This window comes from Pyxicephalus adspersus, chromosome 5, assembly GCF_032062135.1.
Source record: "Pyxicephalus adspersus chromosome 5, UCB_Pads_2.0, whole genome shotgun sequence".
Taxonomy (NCBI): domain Eukaryota; kingdom Metazoa; phylum Chordata; class Amphibia; order Anura; family Pyxicephalidae; genus Pyxicephalus; species Pyxicephalus adspersus.
Window position 1 is genome coordinate 142479746 of NC_092862.1, and position 6851 is coordinate 142486596.

Genomic DNA, 6851 nt, shown 5'->3' on the forward strand with positions numbered 1-6851 from the left:
AATAAGAAGTGAAAAGGAAGGGAAGAGGAAGAGAATATTAAGAAGAAGAGAAGAAAAATACAGGATGAAGAAAAGAGTAGAAGAGAAGAAAAAGAAAGATAGCGTGAGAGAGAGGAAGAAAGAGAGAGAAAATGGGAGATAAGGGTGGGGGAGAGGAAGAAAGGAAGCAAGAAAAGATGTAAAAGGGAAGAGAAGAGGAGAGAAAGAAGAAGATAAGATATAAAGAAGAAGATGAGAAAAAGCGAAGAAACCAGAAGAGAGGAAGAAAAGAGAAGAGAGACGAAATATAGATGAAGAAAGGAGAATAAAAGAAGAGGAAGAGAAAAGAAGAAGAGAAGAAAAATAAAAAAGAATAGGTGAGAAAGAAGAGGTGTGGGATAGAATGAAAGAGATAGAGAAGTGGAAAAAAAGACAGAGAAAAAAGATAGAGTGGAAGAAGGTTGGAGAAACAAGGGAAGTGAAGGTGAGAACTAGAAGGGGAGAGAGAGGAGAGAAGGAAGAGAAGGAGACGGAGAGAGAATGTTGGGGGAAATGAGAGGAGGATGGGAGAAAGGGAGACAAACAAGAATGCAGAGGCAGGGATAAGGAAAAGGAAGAGGGAGAGAGTTGGAGAAGAGCAAGAGAAAAGAAGAAGAGAAGTGAATAAAATGGAAGATGAAGAAAAGAGAAGAAGAGAAGAGGAAGAGAAGAAATAAAAGAATAGGGGAGGAAGAAGAGGTAGGGGATAGAATAGAAAAGATAGAGAATTAAAAAATGATGGAGGAAAAAGAAAGAGGGAGAGGAGGTTGAAGAAAGGGAAGGGAGGTGAGGAGAGAGAAATAGAAGGGGAGAGAAAGGTTGAGGAAAGAAAGAAAATGAAGAGAGGCAGAGATGATGGAAAGGAAGGGAGTGAAGGGAGGGAGTGACACCATTTATAGTATCTTATTTTTTATTGTCATTGTTGGGGTGACATCAGGCGTGTGTTTGTACAGGACCACGTGTAGGACTCGCAGCAATGAAAAAGTGCTGACATCTTTGAGAGGCGATGGCACGAACTGTCAAGGCTTCGGGGGAATTTACGATCCAAAGTTACATAATGGAAATAGAAAGCTGAAAGGCTGCTCCATGCTGGGATGTTTGTCCCCACGTTATGCAACAAGTGGAAACCAAAACAAACAAGATCGCTCATAAATCCTGCGCTGATGTGCGGTATGTATGTTATGAGCGTCTTCACTGTTTCATTTTTCTGTAAAAGAAACATTAAGATATTCTAATACTTTGTGTCCAGAGCATATACAGGGTTTAAAGGGGAATTTCTGCACACAATAGGCCTGATATATCAAAGCTCTTCAAGACTGGAGACTATCATGGGAGAACCTGGGTGATCCAGCAAATCTCGAATAGATCTGGTCCAGGACTGAAAACATTGGCCAACTAATAGCAAATAAATTTAAAATCTCCTAGATTGTAAGCTCTTCGGGTCAGGGTCCTCTCCTCCTCCTGTGTCACTGTCTGTATCTGCCATTTGCAACCCCTATTTAATGTACAGTGCTGCATAATATGTTGGCGCTATATAAATCCTGTTTATTAATAATAATAAAAGAAATCCAATCCATTTCAGGTTACTGGGTCACCTGGGTTCTCCCATGACAGTCTGTCTTCTCCAGTCTTTGCGGGCCTTTGTAACTTGCGCCACTGCATCTATGCTAAAGTCAGAAAATGCACTCTGGTTCTGGGATCAGGTAAATCACTGCAGCCAGAACCCAGACACCTCCTCACGGGTTCTATGGAAGGATCTGTTTCTATAAACCTCAGCAGTGACACCTCCTCTCTGTGCTTGATGGATCAGCAATCAAAGCTGAGTTTCAGAGGGAGAAACAAAGCAATTTAAGTGCTGACAGTTCCACTGGGCAAAAGACAGCAAGGAGCCGTCGGTGGGTGTGTTTGGGATTTTTACATCTTTATAATAACAGGGGTTCCCAGATTCACTGACAAAGGGGAATGGAGCAGATGAATGCAATACCAAGCCCTGCACAAGCATGTGGACCTTGCTTTAGATACATGCAGTTGCATGCAATAGAATGATTGGCAAGAAGCTGTAATACTGCCCATTGGGTAACCAATGCTTATTCTGTTTTTATCTCCGGAGGGACAGTGCATTATCCGGGGTCACCATCAACATTCTGGATGCTAGTCCGGAGCTAACACAGTAATTTATATCTCTATGTCTGTGCAGTTCTTGTTTGTGTTCACCCATATCTGACTATCTACAGGCAGCACCGTGGCTCAGTGGTTAGCACTCCCATGTTCAATTATCAGCCAGGACACTATCTGCATGGAGTTTGCAGGTTCTACCCACGTCTGTGTGGGTTTCCTCCGGCTACTCCGGTTTCCCTTCACATTCCAAAAACATGCAGCTAGGTTAATCGGCTTCCTCCCAAAATTCACCTTAGACTGTGGTAATGACATATGACTATGGTAGGGACATTGGAGTGTGAGCTCCTTTGACGGACAGCTAATGACATGACTATGTACATAGCTAAATATTATATAGGTGCTATATAAATACTGTGTAATAATATAATCTGACACAGATCCACCTCTACTCTATGAGGGCAATTTCAGACCCGCGGTGAGCTGCAGGATTCACAACCACAGTCCCAGCAGCTTCCATTCATGTGAATAGGAGCAGACTGGGACCAATTTTTGCATGCTTTTGCAACACACCCCTGCACAAATGGCTGTGTCGTTGCTATTTAGGATTTGTGCTGCAAATGTGGTTGCCTGTGGTGGTTTTGCATCTCTTGGTGGCACAGCAGCATGTTGCTGTGTGCCTGGCAGCTGCCAGTTGCACAATTGTGCATGCAATTTGTTGGCTGATCTGATTTCTGCAGGAGAGAGGAGACTAAGGAAATGCTTCCTCCTGCCTGCAAAACTGATCATCATCTTGTATTAGCACAAGGACGGACTGTGTAATGACAAATGATGGAGTTTTTGCTATATACTGTGACATGTCAGACGTTATAATGAATTACCAAGATGTAGTGACTTTGCCCAGGCTGACTATCATGGAAGAACCTGAGAGATCCAGTAAACCTGGAATGGATCTGGTTCAGGATTAAAAACATTTGCCAAAAAATAGCGAATCATTTTCTAGATTTGTTGGACCACCCAGGTTCTCCCATAATAGTCTATCTTCTCTAGTCTTGAAGAACTTTAATCAATCTAGCCCATTGTCGGGGAGGGGGTATTAGGGGGTGCTGTGATCTTTGGGAGTGGTAAAAAAATACATAAAAGGGTGACACTGACACACTGGAATAGATTTATTAAAACTCTCCAACGCTAGAGAGGATACACTTTCATCAGTGAAGCTGGGTGATCCAGCAAACCTGAATTGGATCTGGTCCAGGATTCAAAACATTTATTAGCAAATAGCAAATTACTTTGAAGAAATCTTTTCCAGGTTTGCTGGACCACCCAGCTTCACTGATGAAAATGTATCCTCTCCAGCCTTGGGGACCTTTATTAAATCAGAGCCATTGGACCTGATTCATTCAAGCTCTCTAAGACCGGGGAAGATAGCCTAACATGGGAGAACCTGGGTGATCCAGAAACCCTAGAATGGATTACTTAAAAATAATTTGCTACTAGTTGTCAAATGTTCTCAATCCTGGACCAGATCCATTCCAGTTTTGCTGGATCACCCAGATTCTTCCATGATAGTATATCTTTAAAATATCTAGTCTATGGGGGAGGGGGTTAAATATCTGAGAGGGGTAATAAATACATGGAAGGGTAACACTGACACATTACGTACCTATATCTGATGAGAGTTCTCCTTTAAGCCAGACTTGGACATCTCTGTGGAAGGCAGATTGTGTTTAGCTTAAGCACAATAAAATAAAATCTCTCCAAATAATTAATTCTCAGGCAACCAATTTATAACCATCTTGCAATGCATAATAAATCTGATCCTCTGTTTATCACAGCAGTATTACCAGCACAAGAAGAGATTTGTTTCCCATAGAAATAAATCATAATAACAAAAAGAATCTGCATTTATCTCTGATACAATGAGGCGCTTTGTTAAGTAGATTGGTAATAAAATATTCATTTAAAGAGAACCTGTCACCAGCCTAGGTATCTCAGCCTCAGGTCATACAAAGGAATAGATCCAAAGACAGAGTGGGGATCATAGACACATCTCAGCTTTTTATATGAGAGTTAAGCCCGGCTTCCTCACTCTTTATAAGCTCATCTATTGGTCAGTGCGGCTGCCAAGGACCAATAGCAGCACTTGCTAGGGAAGTGACCAAAACCAAGGTTATCTCACAATAAAAATGATAAAGTTTTCTAAAACTACATAAACTACTACTAATAAAAATACTATATAACCAAACTACAGGGGGTCAGGTGTATTATAAAGCAGTGAATCTGACATTCACTGAAACATCGGGTCTGATTTATTAAACCCCTAGAAGACAGGAGAGCCTGTGTGATCCAGCAAACCTGGAATGGATCTGATTCAGGATTTAACCCACTTAGTGATATTCCCAAATGTGATTCAGAGTGGATTTTCCATGCCACAAGCGGTAATCTTGAGTCACATTTGACTGGAGATCTTCTGCTACTTAGAGGTTACAGATACACCCAGTATTAAATAAAGATTTTATGCTAAATTAGTTATAATATTAATAATGCAACTAGCAAACATTAAGAAAACATTGATCAAAAGAAATAAAATGGATCTAGACAAGTGAATGAAGAAGGATAAAAGCAATGATGTACTAGTGCTGGGCTTTCCTATTAATCAGCCCAATGTCTTATCTACATAGAAATTATTTCCCAAGTATTAAAATAAATAACAGAATAACTTAAATTTGCTGAAAACTAAATAAATTGACCTACAAAATATGCAGTTGTTGGGAAACAATCAATAATATGCTAGTGCTGGACTTTGTTTTTTTAAAGAGTTCAATGTTCTAGCTAACAGCTTCACCCTGTAATAAATATTCACAAGTAATGTTAGATTGTAAGCTCTTCTGGGCAGGGTCCTTCTTCTGTCTCCTACAACCCCACTACTTCCCACCATTCCATATCCTCCTCCTATTGTGTGATACTTCTCCCATCTCCTAGATTGTAAGCTCTTCAGGACAGGGTCCTTTCCTCCTCCTGTGTCACTGTCTGTATCTGTCTGTCATTTGCATCCCCTATTTAATGTACAACGCTGTGTAATATGTTGGTGCTATACAAATCCTGTTTAGGAATAATATTACAATAATAAGGTTTTCACCACCACAAGGCTTGCAGCATTTCCTAGCAAGATTTATCCTGCCGGAATCTGACAAGCTGAAGCTACAACATTTGTGGCCCTGCAGGGGTCCTTCGCTGTTACTGACACCCTCCATGTGGCTTTGTACATCTTCAAAATCCCATTTTCAGTTGAGTTTCCTGCACTTTATTTATCTTTCTGTTGCCCTTTAATTGGAAGAATCCTCCTGTGCCATTGTTTGTATCTGTGTCACTTAAATCATTATTTAATGTACAGTGCTACGGAATATGTTGGCGCTATATGAATCCTATTTAATATTATTAATGAAAGGAAGTAATGTGAATTGGAGCGAGCGGTTGAGTCGTGATTGACAGATCCATTGGAATAAGATTGAAGAGTCCAAACTCGGAGGGGAAAATGAGCGGAATTCAATTAGTTTCCATCTCCCCAGGACAGGATGCTCGCTCGCTGGCCTCATTTATCAAGTTTTTGCTTGAGCCGCTGTGTGCGTCCCTCTAGGCGTAGAATCAAAAGAAAAGAAATGCTGATTATAACGGTGACATTTGTGTGCCCGGGGCTGTGATGTAAGTAAACATTTGTATCCAGTGATACAGCAGAGCTGGTGCAGTCCTGTCCTCAACTATTCCATCACGAGCTACCGAGGGATTGTGTATTAAATTGATTTCTGAGCTTCAGACTTGCTAAAAGAATACAAAAGCTTATCGGAGTTATTGCAGCAACTAGCCACTCACAGGAACCAATCAGAATTCATAGTTCTGACATCCGCGGGGGCGGGACTTTGCGCTGACTTTTAGAATCTTGGTCTATAGATTGGCACTTTGGAGGCTATGAAAGTAAAGTGCAAACCCTTTTTTTGTGGATAATAATAAAGTTAATATTATTAATAAACAGGATTGATATAGCCCCAACATTTTATGCAGCGTTTTACATTTAATAGGGGATACGGACAGTGACACAGGATGGGGAGAGGACCCTGCCCCAAAGAGCTTACAATCTAGGAGGTAATATAGAGTGGTAAGGGGTAGAATTTTTGGATTTTAAATCTTGGTGACCTTTAGTGCATAGGTTGTCCACTGATTACATTACTGTCTTTTTATACTCCTCTCCCGTCTTCTATCTCTTAAGTCTTCACTACTTCCCACCATTCCATATCACCCCGCCTATTGAGCGCTTCTTCCTCCACCTATTAGATTGTAAGCTCTTGTGGTCAGGGTCCTTTCCTCCTCCGCAGGAAAGAGGCTGAAAGAATTAACTTGTATGGGCAGAAGAAGAGGTTTCATTTCGGCTTCATCTTCTTGGGTGTGATTTTTATTATTAACGGTTATTAAGAGTATTTATATAGCGCCAACACATTACGCAGCGCTGTACATCAAATAGGGGTTGCATATGACTGACAGATACAGACAGTGACACAGGAGGAGGAGAGGACCCTGCCCTGAAGAGCTTACAATCTAAGAGGTGGGGGAAGTATCACACAATGGAAGGGAAGATATGGAATGGTGGGTGAGTAGCCAGGGTTTAAAAATGCAGTTGAAAAAATGGGTTTTAAGGGCTCTTTTAAATGAGCAGAAATTAGGAG

General features: G+C 41.0%; 1 long non-coding RNA gene across 2 annotated transcripts; it reads right to left on the reverse strand.

Annotated features, from left to right (window-relative positions):
* Positions 1-728: 728 nt before the first annotated feature.
* Positions 729-4153, reverse strand: LOC140332196 (uncharacterized). 2 transcript variants are annotated; one of them, XR_011921056.1, is made up of 3 exons: positions 4105-4153; positions 3797-3840; positions 729-1225 (listed from the first exon to the last, which is right to left on the reverse strand). It is a non-coding gene; the product is annotated as an uncharacterized lncRNA (long non-coding RNA). The 2 variants fall into 2 exon arrangements; XR_011921055.1 differs by having other exon boundaries at positions 3797-4147.
* Positions 4154-6851: the final 2698 nt, after the last annotated feature.